Consider the following 20,599-nt stretch of genomic DNA (forward strand, 5'->3'; position numbering starts at 1 on the left):
CAGGACTGCTGGGCCCCTGTGCTTACCAAGGTTGTTAAGAGATATTTGTCCGAGGAATGTGCAGTTGCCTGGAGACCTTATCTGTCAAGGACGGGAGCGGGGCTTAGCCCCAACTCATCTCCTGCATAGTTCACCCCTTCCCTCCTCCCTTCTTCCACTAGGACCGTTCAGTTCTGGCAGGAACCAATGAGAATCAAATAGATTGGTCGGACCCAACCAGTGGAGGACTAATGTTTAGCTGTTCAAATGTTAACCAATTAAAGAACACTGTAAAACTGCTTTCCTTTCATTATAAAAACCCTGCTAACGAGGGCTCTGGGTCTCTCTTAGCGTCACCGGTTAAGGACGCAGAGGACCAGGCTCAAGCTTGCTAATAAATGACTCTTTGCTGCTTGCATTGATCGTGGTCTCTGGTGGTCTTTGCGGGGTCTCGAGCCTTTGGGCACAACAAATGCTCGTGTCCATTTTTAAAAGTCTTTCATCTTTTTTCCCCCTTACACTTTCTGAAGGTAACTGATTAAATGGATTGGAATGTCAGTCCAAAAAGCCCAGTGCTCTCAAAATCTCAGACACACTGCTTAGGAGATGGGTCTTTGGGGCAATTAAAAGATAATGTCAACAGGTTCGGAATGTGACAAGCTAATGGTCTCCTGCTGCCAAAGAAGAGGCCTCGGAGAAACTGAGATGCTATTTTCAAAGTTGGAGACCATTATCCTGTCACAGCACCATCCTACCATGACTTGGCTGCTATTATGCCCAGTGATTAGAACAATAAATAAAAAAGAGGCTATGGAGTGTAAGTGCAGATTTCCACAGCTAACCCACAAACCAACTGATATAATTGGCTCAAAAGTGAGGCTTACCATTCCCTCAGGCATGTGGATCTGAGTTGCTTCCAGCAAGGTTGTCTTTTTGTCCCTATCCATGATTTTTCTTACAAATGAGATTTCTATTTTTCTGTTAGCTACCACCACAATTGGAGGCATTTTTTGTCATCCCACCCATCCCCATCCTTTAACACCCAACTCAGAATTCTTCTTTGAGATAAATTTTTAACACTTCCATACCATAGGCATGTCTCTGTAAATCCATGTTTTTTCTCCCTGTTATGTCTTTTCATTATTGTCATCAATTACTTCATGATGTATTTGCATGGTGGTTTCCTTCTCTGTCATTTCTTAAAATCTCAGAAACTACTATTTACCCAATTGGGTTGTAAATTACTGGTCAGCAGAAATTATGTCTCAGGCACACTTATCTACTCGGAAGTCCCAATATACGTTCTTGACAATTTCTATGAGGCAGTAGACTCTTTGTGATTAGTTCTCTTTCTCTTAGCCACAACTGGGAAGGAATAGTCAAGCAGGCCATGGCATTTTTACCTCCAGCAAGTTAGAAGGAAGAAATGAGGTGGTCCAGCATGCAATAACCAGAATGTGAGACCAGGGTAAAGTTAAAATAAATTTTTTGTGACCAGTTAGTTTAATTCTCATCCTTAAAAGTATCTACAAGTGTTAAATACTCTGAAGTGATTCAGAGTATTTCTGAAATGCTATGAACCTGTGATAAGGGGCAAAGGCTTGGTATCCAGGTTATTTGCTGACTGACTCATTGATTTCTGACTTAGTACTTCTATTTGTTTTTCTGCAATTTGAACAAGAGAGTAATGATTGTTGATACTGCTCCCTACAAATTCTCTTTGTAAGTACTTGGTATTTTAACCTTCTGGGATCTTTCTCTTTCATTAGTTATATGCTAGTTTGTCAGTTGACTAGTTAGTTAAAAACAGCTTTGTCTTGATACAGAAAGAAAAGCATATATGGAAAACTATGGCAGAATTTGTTAACATATTCTCTCTGTAATCTCTAAACTAGTCTTCTGACATTTCAAATTATCTTCAAACCATTGAATTTTTTTATGGTCAAGAGAGTCCCTGTCCCAAGGATAGTATTTTCTTTAAGTCAGTAGACTAGAAATGAGAATGCATCATCAGCCCTCTGTATCTTCTAGTTCCTTATTTGAGAATTCAAATGAAGGTAGAAAATATTCTTAAAAAATTTGTGTCTGTGCTAAATATGTACAGATATTAATTTTGTTTTATATTATATATGTGTACATATAAAAATATATGTGCATATTCACACACACACACACACAGTCCTTTTTATGATTTTTTTAAATTTTGAGAACAGGGTCTTGCTCAGTTACTTAGGGCTTTGCTAAGTTGCTGAGGTTGACTTTGAGCTTGCAATCCTCCTGACTCAGCCTTCTGAGCTGCTGGGATTAAGGCATGTGCCACCATTTTCTCCTGAAACCACACAGTACAACAACTACTTACAAGTCAGTTAAATTGTATTAGGTATTTCAAGTAATCTAGAGATGATTAAGGATATGGAGGAGGATGTGACTGGGCTATATGTAACTGTTTTATGTAAGGGACTTTAACATCTTTGGATTTTGGTATCTGTGTGAGTCCTCAAGCCAATTGCCTTCAGATACTGATGAACAACAATATGTCTCTTTTATCATTGATTTATCATCATATTCTTCCTTGTTAGAAAATATCTGCTTGTATTCTTACTCTAAAGGATTTGAACTATGTACACATCTATGCCATGTGCTTTTTGGTAAATGATTGATCAGTTTATGATTATGTTCCTTTAACGGTTGATATTCCAAGGCACAGAAGTGCAACCATTGTCCTAGACTACTGAAAATCAATGACAAAACCAGATGCTGCTATCATCCTGTGAGTTCCAGTGCCACAACCCCTAGCTCTCACTCTTAGTGAGCTGTGTCTTAGATCACTGGTACAGTAGGCAGGCAGCAACCTTCAATTTCACATTACTTTCCTGGGATTCACCACCATTTTCCTCAAGAATATTGAAAAAAAATATTTAAAGCTTAAGTCATATAATACAAAAGCTAATCAAGATTGCTCTTTTGTTGGTTTCAACTTCATCCTCAATGCCAATAACAAGGACAACCTCATGAGCCACTAACCCTAGTACTCAGGTGAATACCAAGTAAGCTGTGGTTAATAGGCTACATCCAAGATCCTTGGACAAAACAGAAAAACAAAAACCTATGCATGGTAGGTTGGAACTTCATGAATTTCTCCCAACCCTAAAATGGATTGCAGGTGTTTGTCTCAAAGATGAGAACATAAATTGAATAAAACATGCCTGGAGCTTTGTGTCCAGAAAATGAGACAAGCTTGAATCTGATGACTTTAGGAATGATATGAAATATGAGTTTGAACTCATCTGCAAAGCTCTTAACGAATTCAAGATGCTGTGGCTGGTCTTGCTGCTTATGCATTACAGTTGTCCTCAGGTTTATGGGAGGACAGGGAGAACAATGGAGTTGGAAGAATCCGGAAGAGAAAAGAAGGAAGAAAGACAAGAGGAGAGGCAGTTGAGGAAATTACTTCCCCAGTTCCTTCAAGCAGGTCATGCTGGGTCCATGCCATTCTTCCATTAAAGGTGACCACTGCCATCAGTTCTACCTCTCTCTGAGGTCAGGTAATTGTTTCTTCAACCTTCAAGCACAGGGGTGATAATAGTTCCCTGATGTTATTAGCACCAGAGTTCCTCCTCTTACTTTTCCTAAATCTTGCTCACTCTTGTAAAATCTCTTTAATAAATTTTCTTCAAATTACTCAATCTTAAAGTGCTATCTATTCTTTGGGGTAACACTGACCAATACTCATAGGTAAGTTCTGTCAGTTGATCTATTGTTCTATCAATCTGTTGATTTATTTAATGATCCATTATTCATCTAAGATGTTCTTTTGTGAACATTCTTATATACTCAGAGTAAAAGGAGGCAATGTAAAATATCCATGTATACGTGTGTGTGTGTGTGTGTGTGTGTGTATACACATATTCTATGCATATACTGCAAGTTTCCTTTCCAAACCAAAGGGTTTTCTAGTATTTGAGAAATAATCCTTATTAGAGGTTTTCAAGTATATTTTAAGTGAAGTTCAACTTCTTTTTTAACCAAATATGTCCCATCATCCCAGATGTGGAACACCTGTAAAAACCTAAACTTATCAGCAAATATACCATGTATGATACATCAAAAAGTTGACTAATTAGAACATTTGAAAATATATACATTTCCATTTGTAAATATAAAATAAATGTAAAGGATATATAGGCTCAATTTTAATGTACCAATGTCAATTTCATTGAAATAGTCACAGAATTTAAAATTTGGAACTTAATGGGTTAATCAGCTGTTTTCTTTCTGTTTCCCTAATGCACATATTTAATAATAGGAGATATTTTTGGTCACTTAATTAACAAATATTTGTTGAGGTTCTATTATACGCTGAAGATAGAGTGTAGAACAGAATATTTTATGAGACAAACAACATCAAGGAGATTGCATTAAGGTAAAGGTAGCTGAAAATATATAAGTAAAGTAACCAATAAATAAGACAATTAAAGTGCCAATAAATGCTAATAATAAAATAAAGTAGGGTAGTTTTAACAGTATATGACTAATAGGCAGGTTGTTTCATGTGGGAACATCTGAAAACCTTTCCATTAGGAGGAGACAGGAACAAGGACATAAATGGAGGGAAGACAACAACAGAATAACTCCAAAATTAGAAAGAACCATGAGTACAAATGTCAGGAGATGAGAATGTTCTTAGGTATATTTGAAACACCAAAAATATGCCCTGGTAGAACAAAGTTAACTAGAGGAAGAAGACCAAGAACCTGGGTTGATACATGTCAGATAATGTTGGAATAGCTGGGCCATGCAAAAAAGCTAGATCTTATTCAAAGTGTATTTGGAAGCCACTAGAGACTTTAAGTAGGGGATTATGATAATCTGATTAATCCTTTAGAAAGATTACTCTAGTAGCTATATGTAAAACAGATGCTAAAAGAAGAAGAAAGCATGGAGGCAGAAATCTATATCAGCTGTTATTGCTGTAATCTAGGTAAGAAGTAATAGTTGCTTTGGAAAGACAGGTTGCATTGGAGATAGTAAGGAGTGACTGGTTTCAGGATATGTTTTAATGCTATAGCTGTATGTTAGTCAGCTGTTTGTTGCTATAATAAAATACCTGAGGTAGTTAACTTTACACAGAAAGGAAGGTTTTGAACTTACAGTTTTGTAGGTTCAAAAACATGAAACTTGAATCAGTTCACTTCTGGTGAGGGTCCTCTTGACTGCAGCTGTCACAACATAGAAGATGACAATGATGGAAGCATGAACAACAGCAAATGATCACACCTCTAACAGGAATCCAGAAAGAGTAGATGGGGCAATGCATGCTCAGGATTTATAATGACCCTCTGAGAGAACTAACAAGATGTTGCACAAGATAGCAAAAGCCCCAAGTAACCTAAGAATCTCCCAGTAGCCCCTACCTCTTAAAGTCCATCAGCTCCCACATCATGACACTGGGGACCAAAATCTCAACACATGAACATCTGAGGGGAACACTTGAAACATGTACTTATGGTTTGGATATGTGGTGTCCCCCAAAAGCTCATGTGTGAGAAACAATGCAAGAAGATTTGATGCTAAAGTAATTAGAGTATGAGAGCTGTAACCCAATCAGAGGATTGGTCCTCTTGAGTGAATTAACTGGTTGGTAATTGTAAGCAGGTAAGATGTGACTAAAGGAAGAAGGTCATTGGAGTTTAAATGTCTTTGGGCTTTAAATTTTGTCTCTGGTAAGCAGAGCTCTCTGATTTCTGACTGCCATGAACTGAACTGCTTTTTCTCTACCACTCCCTTCCCCCATGATGTTCTTCTACCTCATCTCAGAGCTATGGAGTTGACCAATCATGGACTGAACCTCTGAAGCTGTGAGCCAAAATAAACTTTCCTTCATCTGAGATGTTTTTTTGGTCAAAACAAATGCAAAGCTGACTAAAACACATATCCAAACAGTAACAAGCTGACAGAAGAATTGGATTGATGGAAATTTACAATTAGGAAGACCTCAAAGGTTTTGTCTGGAATAATTGAGTTAATAATGTTGATATTTACCTAAATAGGTGGGCAATAGTTAAGAAAGACAATTTGGACATTTGAGGCAATCAAGAATTCTTATGACTTGATTAGTTGGATATAAAAATTAGGTATGAAAAATACTGAGTAGAAAGTTGGGAATACAGGGCACCACAGATTTCTATTCCCTGGATCTGACCCCTTTTAGATAGAGACATAGGGGGTGGAAATGAGCACACAGGGTGACAAGGCTGAAAATTTGATCCTCAGCTTAATGCGTTGTGGACCTCTGGTTACATGATCTAAGAAAACACTTGGATTCATCTTCTGAAAAGTATGTGAAAGTTTACTTCTAATGGAATTCATTCTGACCCCAAATGTGGATGGTTTATAAAATAAATGAGTACTTATAAACTTAAATTCTCTGGTTTCTGTTAATTAACCCCAAGTTAAAATGAATAGACTGCATATCTCACACTGTTCTCTCTGAACTCATCAGAGGCCCCAAATCAGAATCCAATCCTTTCCAGAAATCCTAATCTCTTCATTACCAATGTTATATTAACCCTCAATGTAACATGAGTCTTTAATTAACAATTTGGAAGACTCTTTAATCATTAATCAACAGAAACTTATTGAATCAGGAAGTTCCCAAAGATGAAATGTACTCAGGAGTTGTCTTAGTTTTTTTTTTTTTTTTTTTTCTGTTAATAGGACAGGGTAGATCATAGAGAAAAGAGGTTCATGACTGTTCATGATCCTGGAGATAAAGAAGTTCAAGTCTATAGTGCTGGCATTCTCTTGATGTCTTGTGAGGGTCACTTGCTTTGTTAACTTTGTCAAGCCAAGGGACAAGCCAGCACAGGTGAAACACTGTAATTAACCCATTTCTGTGAGGAAAACATTAATTCACAGGTGAGAATTCCACCCCTATGATTCAAACATCTCTAAACATGGTCACAATGAAGAATGGAGGTCCAAGACATGAATCTGAGAGGACGCTCGAACCACAGAAGGAGCCAAAATTCCCCATATCTCAAGGGACCTCAGACATCACCGAATCTGGAACACTCATTGTGCATGCTGAAAATCTGGGACCATTAAGTTCAAATTGCCTTGGATCTCACAATGGAAATAATAGGTGGGTCTACAACCCAGAGCTATCAATTTATAGCCTAAGGTTATTATCATTATCCTTCCATGTTATTTATTCATCATCCATTTATTACACACTAGCTTAGCTGTTTATTTGTACATATAGAAAATCAAAATAAAATAGTATGGTTCCCATATTTAAGTCAATTAAGTCTAGTATGGGACAGTGTTGAGTAGGAAAATTTTAATATAAGCTATCATAAATAACATAGATGTTGTAATAAAATAATCAACAAAATTACATAAAAATATTGATTGAAGCTCACTCTGTTTTGCAGCTCTGAAAGGAAGTTGAAAACTTTTATATTGAGTCTTAAATAATAAAAAGAAGTTTTCCAGGCAGAAATTTGAGGGAGGAGTATTTCAGAGAGATGTAACATCTTATACTTTAGAGTAAGTAAACCAAAATACAGTTAGGGGAACTGTGAGAAGTGAGATTATGGAAGCAAAGTTGATACAGGACTGATAGATCCATCTATGGAGCTTGGAAACTCTATAGGGGACCAGAAGAAGGTGCAGAACTTTTAAAGTAGGGAAGTAACATGCTTAAATTTATTTTAAAATTGCTTTGGCTATGGTATGCGAATTGAACTGAAGGAAGAGAAAGTACTTGTTAGATGGTAGCTACATATACACATAGTGTATGATTTCTGACTGTGTGATTGAATTTTGGTAAGTTCTTGAGCTTCTATCATCTGTACCTTCATAGTTTTATTTAAAATCACTTAATGAATCAGGCATGGTGAAGCTCATCTGTATCCCAGCAACATGCTGGGATGCTGAGGCAGGAGGATTACAAGTTCAAGAGCACTCTCAGCAACTCAGTGAAACCCCATCTCAAAATAAAATAGAACTGGGAATATAGGTCAGTGATAAAGCACTCCTGGGTTCAATCCCAGTACCCGCCCCTCAAAATCACCTAATGAAAACTTACTAAGAGCAAAACTTCAGGGTGAATAAGGTATGGCATGGACTTTTTCATCTTTATTTCATAGCACATGGTTATGACATAAGAGAGATTCAGGGTGGGGAAGGCTCAAAATTGGAGGAAGGTAAATGAGTTTTTGCAATAAAGAAAATTGAACTTGGAGGGTGATGGTGGAATGAGACTTTTGGAAGTAGAGGAGTTCAAAAGTGCTGACCAGCATGTTTTCTCTCTCTTGTCCACTAAAATGCAAACCAAAGGTAAAGCTTAACATTTGTATTTCTATCATGTCTCCACTATTTCCTTCTTAGAAGTCAGAATAAAATAGGTTCTCTAATAATATTGCCCATCTATATTAAGTCTCTATTAAGCCAAAAATTAGGGTTAAAAACTAGAGGAGGAAAACTCAACAGTTTTGCTGGCATATGATACAAGCTCTGTTCCCATTGAACAAGCATCTGCAAGGACCATTTAGAAAGGAGGCTTGGCTAGCTGAGTTGGAATGCTAAAGTCCTGACATGTACTAAACCTGATTTTTGATATTCAGCCAGTTTCCCTTTGAGGTTTCCAACCAGAGGCTCCAAAAAGAATCCAAATCACCTTATCTCTGGCCAGTTTGAAGTTCCCTCCAACAGGTAACTTAGATTTATATTTCACTGAACTCTGATTTTAGTTATGCCAGAAATCTATCTCAGATCAGCAACTGGTCAGTCAAACAATCAAAACCTTCCTCATCTATAAAGTTTTGAATTCATTGCAGTCCACTCTACACAGTGGGCAAATGGTCCAATGACCATTGATGCAGTCTTGAAAAGAACAGAAAGCCCCCCTCTGGCTCTTTTCTTGTTTTTTTTCCCCCTCTGAAAAGACATTGTTTTCACCTGTTATATATGGCCATGAGCAAGCTCCCAACAACCCAACCAGAAGACCAAAGAAACTAACTGAACCACTCTGCATAAGGAAAGGAGGTGTTGATAGATTTCAGCAAAAAGCAAATGAATTAGGAGAGGACCAGGACAAGAGGGCCTTCTCTTTTAGTTAAAAAATGCATCTGGCCTGTGTCCATGGCTAGATCATATATCTGACACTATCCTCCCCTTTAATGCTTTGCAGATCCAAGGTATATTATCATACCCTAAGCCTGAACTCTCCAGGGAAATTATGTCAAGCCATAACCAAGGAAGTGGGATTGTAAAAATTAGCCAGGGAACCAGTTGTCTGGAATTTTACCTTCAGGGAACAAGAGAGAACACGCTCCAAAAAGTGGCACTGTGAGCCTGAGAATCGTGAATGGCTGATCCTGAACTTTAGGCTCAGGTCTCTGGAAGAATTATGCTTAGCATTTAACACTTTGGTTGACTGGGGTGGGGGCGGGCTGGGGGGAGGCGTGGAGAAGAAAAGGGAAAAAAACAAATAAAGGAGAGTAGCAGTCTGCTTTATTTTTAGAACTTATCTGTGTACATTCAGGGTGGAACTAAAATTCTCATAAACTAAACTTCCTTGTTTATTATGCACAGACAACCTATTCCTGGTGGGAGCAGGAAACAAAATCACGTTTTACAAAACCTCTGCATCAAATCTGCTGACCTGTGTGGCAATGTTACTTTAAAAGAAGGGTGAAAATCGAGATGACTTCTAGAAAAAAAAAAAAAGAGAGAGAGAGATAAAGCGTCTGCAAAATTCTGAGAAATTTAGCAGGCATTTAGAGGTATTAATCTGTACTGAGATGCACAGGAAACAGGCATGTGACTTTCACCTGGAAGTCTTTGAGACCACTCATTTTCAAAAGTGAGGTCTTTCTGCTGAGTTGTTTAAAATGTAAGTGGGCATTCAGCAACAACAACTAAGCTTCCAACCACATTTTAAAAGGTCTGCAAAGAAACTGAAAAGTAGAAAAGTCTCATTGTGTCCATGTGACTGAATTTCTTTGTTTGTTTATTTCTAGCCAGGATTTTCATGGAATAAACTTCAAAGTCTTTGCTCACATTTATGGAAAAGCAGAGCACATTCTCCAGCAAACATTATTTTCTGAGCATCAAATGTGCACTTAATGTTGTGCCAGGTGCTGGAGAGAGACTAGGAAAGTAGACCCCAAGTTCATTCTCCTTCAGCCAAAACAAATACACCAAATAAGAGACTCTGTGATACCTTTCTGATCATCATCATGGTGAGATCTCAGACCACTGAGTTAAAGCAGCCTCTTCTACAAGTCCAAATTCTTGATCTGTGTAAATCCCCATAGTTGCATTGTTCTGGTTAAAAATTATGGAAATACATAAACTCAGAAGTTGAAGGAACTTGAATAATAGTTAACATTTATTTCACTCTGATTTCTTGTGTCTGTAACAGAGCTATATGCCTTATACTCAATATCTTTAAAATTTTTCATAACAATACCTTCATCTCCATTTCATAAATAAAGAAATAGAACAATACAAAACTGTCATGAATGCTCAAAATTAATAAAAGGTAGGGGTATGGACTTGAATCCAAATCAGTGTACTTCTAAATATGGATTGTATTATACATTATTTTTTCAGGATCTGAGAAACCATCATGTCATCAAATCAAAATGCCCAACAAATACAGCGTCATCTTACTAACATTCCCTCCTAATACTCCTCCTCCCCAGCACAACCAAGGTGCTCACTTCCTTATGAGCAAGTCATTTAATTTTTTAACTATGTTCACTATTATAAAGCATCGATGGTCCCATTGTTTTAAAAGGCAAAATCAACATGGAACTGAAAGAGATGAAATAAATCTAGAAAAAAACAGGAACTGCAAATCACAGTCTTTTCCCACTTTCATTAGAATATGTTAGTTCCTATGAATGATCTGTGAAGCTACTGAGGCTACAGCTTTGAAAGATACTCCATTTAAAACAACCTGACATAGAAAATCCAGCAGAGGTGATCTTTGCCATGTGAGCTGAGTGTGCAGAGAGCTGGGTACCCTCAGCTGCCATTCCAAATGCCTGCCTATCACTGGTGGCAGCAGGATCACAAAACCAAAAGTGGTTCAAGACTCTATAGGAATATAATCCTACCAAAAGTCATTGACTAGTACACATATCAAGGATGGAGTCCCGTGATAAAATTCACTACATTGTATATATTATGATGTCTATCTATTCCTTTGTTTCCCTCTCATTCTCCATCTTTTTGTGCCTTCAAAATCAAGACTATCAAGTTACATCTTATATAGGGTCACCAGACATGTGTTAGGACACAGAGTTAAATTGGAATTGCAGATAAACACACAAAATTTCAATGTAAGAACAGAACAAACTTCCACCAAAAACATATTTGTTGCTTGATATAACTGGGCTTTCTGTATTCTTATTTACTATTTTGGTGAAAATAATCTATACAATAGCAAATCCATATTTTATCAGGGTATTGTACCTGTGTCTTAAAAATAATAAGACTCAAAGTCTAATTAGAATGACTATTACTAAGAACAGAAACAATAATAGATATTAGCATGGATGTGGGGGAAAAGGCACACTTGTTTACATTGCTGGTGGAGATGCACATTGGACCAGCCACTGTGGAAAGCAGAATGGGGATTCCTCAGAAAACCTGGAATGGACCCACCTTTTGACCCAGTTATGCCACTCCTCAGTTTATACCCAAAGGACTTAAAATTTACATACTACAGTAATGCAGCCACATCAATGTTTATAGCAGCTCAGTTCACAATAGCTAGATTGTAGAACCAAACTAGATGCCCTTTGACAGAGGAATGGATAAAGAACTGTGGTATATATACACAATAGAATACTATTCAGCCATAAAGAAGAATAGTATTGTGGAATTTGCAGATAATGGATGGAATTGGAGAATATCATGCTAAGTGAAATAAGTCAAGCCCAAAAAACCCAAGGCTGAATATTTTCCCTGATAAGTGAATGATGATACATAAAAGAGGTGAGGGGGTAGAGGATGAGAGAAGAATGGAGGAACTTTATGTTACATATAGAGAAATGAGAAGGAAGAGGGGGCAGGGTATGAAAAATTGTGGAATGAGACAGACATCATTACCCTATGTACATGTATGATTACAGGAATGGTATGAGTCTACATTGTGTGCAACCATAGAAATAAAAAACTGTACCCCATTTGTGTACAATGAATCAAAATGCAGTCTGTAAAAACAAAAAATAAAAAATAAAACAAATAAGAAGTCTGTGCTGAAGAACTCTTTCTGAATAAAGAAAACCAAAGTATGTTCTACACATTTTTTGAAATTATTTTTATAAGGTAAAGAATTCATTAGTAAGTAGTGAAACTAAATCACCCCTGGATTGGTACAAATTCAGATTTCCATTCCTCAGTTCTCTTATTTGTTATAATTAGTTGTAATGGCAGTAAAATGCATTTTGACACATAAATAAAGGGAGTATAATTTCTCATTCCCCTGGTTATACATGATGTAGAATCACACTGGTTATGTAGTCATATATGTACATAGGATAATAATGTCAGATTCAATTTACTATCCTTCCTATCCCCACAATCCTCCCTCTCTTCACTCCCTTCTACCTAATCTCTTTTTGATGTAAAGGATTTCAATCATAGTAATAATTATGGGCCTCAACGGGAACACCATTACTATATTCTCCAACGTTTGTTTCCCATAAACAGCATTGCCACTAACTTCGAATGGTTCAAGTTCATCTTTGATCAACATTGCCTTTTTATTAACTTGTCATTCTCTATGTGGACCAAAAAGCCTCCATAAATCCTGAAGATGTACTTTAGCAGAGTTTAGTGCCTGGTATAGTGGAGCGTCCTGACGAAGACACCTGGGCTGGAATCAGAAGTTTCTAGAAATGAAATTGATTTTCCTTCCTTCAGAATTTACAACTTCTGTCTGGGGATAAAGTTGCTAGATTAAGCAAAGAAACTGCTGAGTACCCAGTTAAATTTGAATCTCAGATAAACAACAAATAATGGTTTAGTATAAATGTATCTCATGTAATGTATCGGATGTCCTCCTTATATTTAAATATTATTCACTGTTCATCTGAGATTCAAATTTCACTGGCAATCTGGATTTTATCTGCAAACCTACATGAAAACACAGGGAGAGGCTTTCTGTCTTTAACCATGATATATGAAAGATTTGAGATTAAAACAAAACAAGAAAAAAAAAAAGATCAACAAAGAAACAGAAACATTAGCAGGAACAGGAGCAACAATCCTACAAAAACTCACCTGTGGAGACTTCCTTTAAGAAAACTGAAAAGTTTCCAAGGTTGTCTCTCAAAAATAATGCTCCCTGCTATGGTTTGAATGTGTCCCCTTCAAAATTCAAGTGTTATCAACGTGACGGCATTAGGAGATGAATAGGTCCTGAAGGCTCCTCTACTCCTGAATAGGATTAATACTCCTATACAAGAGCCTTCATGCAGTGGTTGGTTAGCTTGCTCTTCAAGCTTCCACCACGTGAGGATGCAGCAGGTAGGCCCTTATAGGATACTGGCACCTTGACCATGAACTTCCAACCCTCTGGAACTGTGAGTGAATACATTTCTGTTCTTTATAAATAACCCAGCTCAGGTATTCTGTTATAGCAGCTTAAACAGGCCAAAGCATACTCACTTGCAAAACTATTGCATCTACACTCAAGGCTTCTTATGCTTTCTTAAAGTTGTGAAACATACCCAAGGTCCCCTGTAGCCTATTCCTACCCTCAACTTGATCCATTTTTGGTGGTACTTGAAGTTTACACAGTTCTAAGATATTCTCTAAAAAAAGTAATTATATATTCATACATATACACACATATGTGCACATATTAAATATACAAAATATGATTTTAAATTAGGCTATAAAATCAATGATTCTTACAATTAGAAATACTAATTTAGAAAATTTGAACATTGACAAATTCCATGAGTATTATACAATCAAATATTTTAATAAACTGCTTGACATAACTCTATAATACATTTGTTGACTGCATCCACTTTGATCAACAATTCAGAGGACAATAATTTGGTGACATCACTTTTTATAGAAAGAATAGAAAGACAATCTTGTTCTTTATTGAGCATAAATAATTTGAACATTTTAAATTGATATTTGAGGATGGCTGCCAAGTTTGCAAAAACTTCTCTCAAGTTTTCTTCTTCATATGTAACTTTTTAAGGAACATTAAGATTGCTCATACAGTGGCTGATCTAAATAATCTTTGAATTAATATACTCACTCATTGACAACTATCCTTCTCTGCACATCTGGTGCCAGGTACTCAGGACATAGACATAGAGAGACAAGACCTGCAACCCTGTACCTTGGTGCCTAATGCTGGTTAATTGGCACAATAGCTAGTGGCACTCATTTTTTTGTCTGACCTAGCAGCCTTGTGTTATTAGTTAGATGAGTATTATAGATGTTACATCTTGGAATTGGGATTGTAGGCTCTTGGGGAAAAGAAGTCACAAGTTTCTATCAGAGGTTCCTCTCTATGCTTAATATAGAGCTATTAATGTTCAAAATGCATGCCTGTATGTATATATTCCACCACAACTCAGTAGAGTTATTGTTTCCTCTTAGCGTGTCTCCATTTCAATAATCAGTATAGTGGTCAGGTTTCCATCACAGCATGAATGTAGAGGTAAAATTTCTGGATTAAAGTCCCCACTTTTCACCTACAGCTGTGCATTTCACCTCTCCAATCCAGTTTCTTCATTTGAAGAATGGAAGGCTGAAATCGATAATAGTCTCCCAGCATTCATTCCAGGATATGGTGAGAAGCTTTCAGATCTGGGATTCTGCATTATATAAATGATCATGCTTACATTTATTTTTCAGGTATGCTTTCTTCTAATGATAGAAAAAAATCAGCTTACATTTATTTTTCAGGTATGCTTTCTTCTAATGATAGAAAAATAATTTCTGATACATCTTGGTACTATTAGCAAATCAAAAATATGTTCCCTTTGCATTTCATATTGCACAAAACAATGAGGGAGAAAAGAGGTAGCTATTGAAATGTTGAGGGAGCATTGCAGAAGAAATGAAAACCAGAGAGATCCAAGATGGCAGACTAGAGGGAGGCTGCATTCCTTGTTGCTCCATAACTCTGGTTTCAAGCAGAGGATATCTGTTTCTCAGTGAGGCAGTTTTTGCTGCTTATCGACCCCCTGCTGTTTACCCCTTTGTCTGCTGTGATCACTTGCAGTCTACCAGCATATCGACGCCTTTTTTGACTGCAGATTGCTCACTGTCAGGCATCTATCATTGGCCATTTGCCTGCCTCTCTCCTGTACATCACCTGCCTTACACTTATCTATCACCCAACCCACAAGGTTCACCTCTCGACTTCCGACAACAAGTCAGCAAACTGATCGCCGACCCCCAGTGGAGCACCAGTTGCCTGTTGTTGCCTGGAAGTTCACTGTTACAGTACCTGCAGGTTTGATTACATGTGGTTGCTGCCATTTTGAGACAACAGCCAGGCCCTGTAGGTCCTCTGGCTGGACTGACTGAGCCCCGACTCCAGGATACTTCAGCCCAATTGATCACTCCCTGCCTCTGGGGCCCTCACATTGACTGACTGCTCCCTGCTGCCAGGAACCCCAGACCAACTGACTGTGCCCTATCACTGGGAACCCAGACTGACTGATTGCACCCAGCTTCCAGGATCCCACAACCACACCAAACACACCGAACCTCCAGGACCCCTGCCAGAACAACCGCATCCCGCCTCCAGGACCACCCACTGACCATGTCCACCCCTGAGTTGCAGCTCCCCACTTGCCAACACATTTCGAAGCCAGAGCGGCCATCTTGGATAATCCTAGAAGCCGTAGCTCCGATCTTTGGGTGGGGCAAATCTCATTCTGAGATGCCTGCTGGAGGCTTGAAACTCACTGTCAGGTACCTCACATGCATCTAGCTCCTGAACACTGGGAGGTTTCATTATTATATGACTGTTATACTGTAGATTTTCTTTTTTCTCCTTTTTAAAAAAATTAAGTTTTTATTTCTTTACTTTTCTTCCTCTCTTTTCCTTTTGTTTACTTGTTCCCTCAGAGTCTCTTTCTCCCTTTTTCTCATGCTAATATCCAATTTCTTTTGATTACACTCTCTCCCTATTTTCTAGAACTTCTGTATATTCTTTTCTTATCCCATTAACACCACATTCTGCATGACTATGCATCCTCTTTGTCCTCCATTAGAAACTGCAGACCTTATTGCAAACCTATTTGTTATACCAAAGATAATATTTGAACTCTTTTTGTTTACTGTGACAATTTTGATATTGTCCCCATAGGGGCTATTTGGTCTGGGATAGCATAGTGTCTGATTTGGGCACTGCTAATATTGATCTCCCCTTAAAATAGGATTTTGGAAACCTATAGGGCTACTATAAGCCTGTGGGGAAATATGCAATACCCCAGATCCGCACTGCTAGAGGGGAAGATACATGAACAACATGAAAATACAAGGGAAGAAAATGATCCAAACAAATCTAGAAATTAATAGAATCCAATGACAGTATGTTAGAAGAAATATCAGAAAAAAAAACACTTCAGATTTTACATGATTAAGATGATTCACAAAGCAAAGGATGAGATTAGAGAACAAATGCAGTCAATGAATGATAATACCAATAAGCTGAAATAGCACCTGAAGGAAGCAAAAGATTATTTCAAAAAGAGATAGAGATTCTCAAAAAAAAAAAAAATGGAAATCCCTGAAATAAAAGAAACAATAAACCAAATAAAAAAACTCAATGGAAAGCATCACCAAAAGACTAGACCACTTGGAAGACAGAAACTCAGACAATGAAGACAAAATATTTAATCTTGAAAAGAAAGATGCCCAAACAGAGAAGATGGTAAGAAATCATGAACAGAATCTCCAAGAACTATGGGACATCATGAAAAGACCAAATTTAAGAATTATTGGGATTGAGGAAAGCAGAGATACAAACCAAAGGAATGAACAACCTATTCAATGAAATAATATCAGAAAATTTCACAAACCTGAAGAATGAAATGGAAAATCAAATACAAGAGGCTTACAGAACACCAAATGCACAAAATCACAACAGATCCACACCAAGTCACATTATAATTAAAATGCCTAACATTCAAGATAAAGATAGGATTTTGAAGGCCACGAGAGATAAGCATCAAATTACATGTAGGGGGAGACCAATATGGATAGCAGCCAATTTCTCGACCCAGACTCTAAAAGCTAGAAGGACCTGGAACAACGTATTTCAAGCTCTGAAAGAACATGGTTGCCAACCAAGAGGCCTCTACCCAGCAAAACTGACCTTCAGATTTGAAGATGAAATAAAATCCTTCCATGATAAACAAAAGGTACAAGAATTTATAAATGGAAAGCCTGCACTTCAGAATGTTCTCAACAAAATATTCCATGAGGAGGAAATGAAAAACAACAATGTAGGTCAGCAAAGGGAGGAACTACCTTAGAGAAAAAACACTCAAAGGAGAAACCAAGCCAACTTAAAAACCAAAACTAAGCCAAATGACTGGGAATACAAATCATTTCTCAATAATAACTCTGAACATTAATGGCCTAAACTCATCAATCAAAAGACATAGACTGGCAGAATGGATTAAAAAGAAAGAACCAACAATATGCTGCCTTCAAGAGACTCATCTCATAGAAAAAGACATCCACAGACTAAAGGTGAAAGGATGGGAAAAAACCTAGCATGCACATGAACTCAGTGAAAAAGCATGGGTTTCCATCCTTATATCAGATAAAGTGGACTTCAAGCCAAAGTTAGTCAGAAGGGATAAAGAAGGACATTTCATACTGCTTAAGGGAACCATAAATCATGAACACATAATGATAGTAAATATTTATGCCCCAAACAAGGGTGTATCCCTGTATATCAAACAAATCCTTCTCAATTTCAGGAATCACATAGACCACAACACAATAATTCTGGGTGACTTTAATGCACCGCTGTCACCACTAGATAGATATTCCAAACAAAATCCAACCAAAGAAACCATAGAACTCAATAACACAATCAATAACCTAGACTTAATAGACATATGCAGAATATCCCATCCATCAACGTGTGGTTTCACTTTCTTCTCAGCAGCACATGGAACCTTCTCGAAAATAGCCATATGTTATGCCACAAAACAGCCCTTAGAAAATGCAAAAAAATAGATACTACCTTGTATTCTATCAGATCATAATGGACTGAGAGTAGAAATCAATAACAAAATAAAAAAGAGAAATTACTCCAACACCTGGAGACTAAATAATATGCTATTGAATGAAACATGGATAACAAAAATCATCAGGGAGGAGATAAAAAAGTTCTTAGAGGTCAATGATGACGATGATACAACATATCAAAATCTCTGGGACACTATGGAAGCAGTATTAAGAGGAAAATTCATTGCATGGAGCGCATTCCAGAAAAAAATGAAAAGTCAACAACTAAATGACGTAACATTACAGCTCAAAGTCCTAGAAAAATAAGAAGAGAATAACAGCAAAAGTAGCAGAAGACAGTCTTAGGATCAGACTTCCTTAAGAGGACTCCCATAGCACAAGAAATAAAAGCAAGAATCAATAACTGGGATAGATTCAAACTAAATAGCTTTCTCTCAGCAAAGGAAACTATCAGAAATGCAAAGAGAGAACCTACAGAGTGGGAGAATATCTTTTCCTCTCATACCTCAGATAGAGCACTAATTTTCAGAATATATAAAGTACTCAAAAAACTCTACACCAAGAATACAAATAACCCAATCAACAAATGGGCTAAGGATGTGAACAGACACTTCACAGAAGAAGATCTACAAGCAATCAACAAACATGAAAAAATGTTCACCATCTTTAATAATAAGAGAAATACAAATCAAAACTACACTAAGATTCCATCTCACCCCAGTTAGAATGACGATTATCAAGAATACAAGCAAAGATGGGTGTTGGAGAGGATGTGGGGAAAAAGGTACACTCATACATTGCTGGTGGGGCTGCAAATTAGTGCAGCCACTCTGGAAAGCAGTGTGGAGATTCCTTAAAAAACTTGGAATGGACCTACCATTTGACCCAGCTATCCCACTCCTCGGCCAAAAATCAGCAAACTACAGAGATACAGCCTCATCAATGTTCATAGCTGCTTAATTCACAATAGCCAGACTGTGGAACCAACCTAGATGCCCTTCAATTGATGAATGGATAAAGAAACTGTATATATATATATATATATATATATATATATATACAATGGAATATTACTCAGCTATAAAGAATAATAAAAATTATGGCATTTGCAGGCAAATGGATGAAATTGGAGAATATCAGGTTAAGTGAGATAAGCCAATCTCAAAAATCCAAAATGCAAATGATCTCACAGATAAGCGGATGACATATAATGGGAGTTGGGAGGGGGTCAAGAATGGAGGAAGGAGGAACTGTGTAGAGGGAAAAGAGAGGTGGGAGGGGTGAGGGGGAAGGTAAAAATAACGGAATGAATCAAACATCATTGCCCTATGTAAATGTATGATTATGCAAATGGTATGCTGTTACTCCATGTACAAACAGAAACAACATGTATCCCATTTGTCTACAAAAAATAAATTTAAAAAAAAGAAAGAAATGAAAACCGAGAGTTAACTAGAGCAGTAATTTAATGACTCAATGGTGGTAAAATCACTTTCATATCTTACCAATGACTAATTCCCAGAATTGGGGCATTCAGGGGTTTAATTTGGGGAGCTACTATTTTTAAAAAACTTCATTGGTCATTCCCATGAATAGCCATGTTTGAGAATGACTGGTCTACATAGAGGACATGTATGGATCCCTGGTAAGATGCAGAAATGGGTGATAATTTCTTCCTCTTCATCATCTCATGCCTTCTGCTCTCAGAAAGAAACATCCAAAACTATCAACTCCAGTTCTGTCTAATTTCTTCATTCCTGTTTTTTTATATTCTAAGCACCTAGAAAATGCAAGAAAATGAAAAAAAAAAGTTTGGAGATGGAGGCAAAGTTGGCCTTAACCCATCCATTTAACCATTCAGTTATACCTTTCATCACATGCAGAAAAAAATTATCACACATGGATGCTCATCATGTAACTGCTCAGGCATCATTCTGGTAATAAGTCTGGGTTTTTGAAAATGCTCCATGCAACCACCAAAACTGTTTTTCTAGAGGTTTTTAATGCGTTCCATTTCCCTACACCCAGTGACATTCAATTCTCATGGTATCTGTCAATTTGACTGTATTCAGCAAAACGTCTTGCTCATCCTTGATGTGGCTCTTCTTCCCATGCTGCCAGAATACTGCATCCTCCAAACACACTTCCTCCTTACTACATCTTCCTCCCATTTGACCTTTGAAGTTGGAACTCTTAAGTCTCAACCTTGACCACTTTCTCCCCTATCTATGCTTTCTTGAGCTTCATTTATCCCACATCTGAATAAATGATCACCCATACATGATCTTTCCCAACTTCTTTTGGAGCTTAGGCCACATCACTAGGTTACCTGCATGCTAATCAAGCCATC

This window comes from Sciurus carolinensis, chromosome 11 (assembly GCF_902686445.1).
Source record: "Sciurus carolinensis chromosome 11, mSciCar1.2, whole genome shotgun sequence".
Lineage (NCBI taxonomy): Eukaryota > Metazoa > Chordata > Mammalia > Rodentia > Sciuridae > Sciurus > Sciurus carolinensis.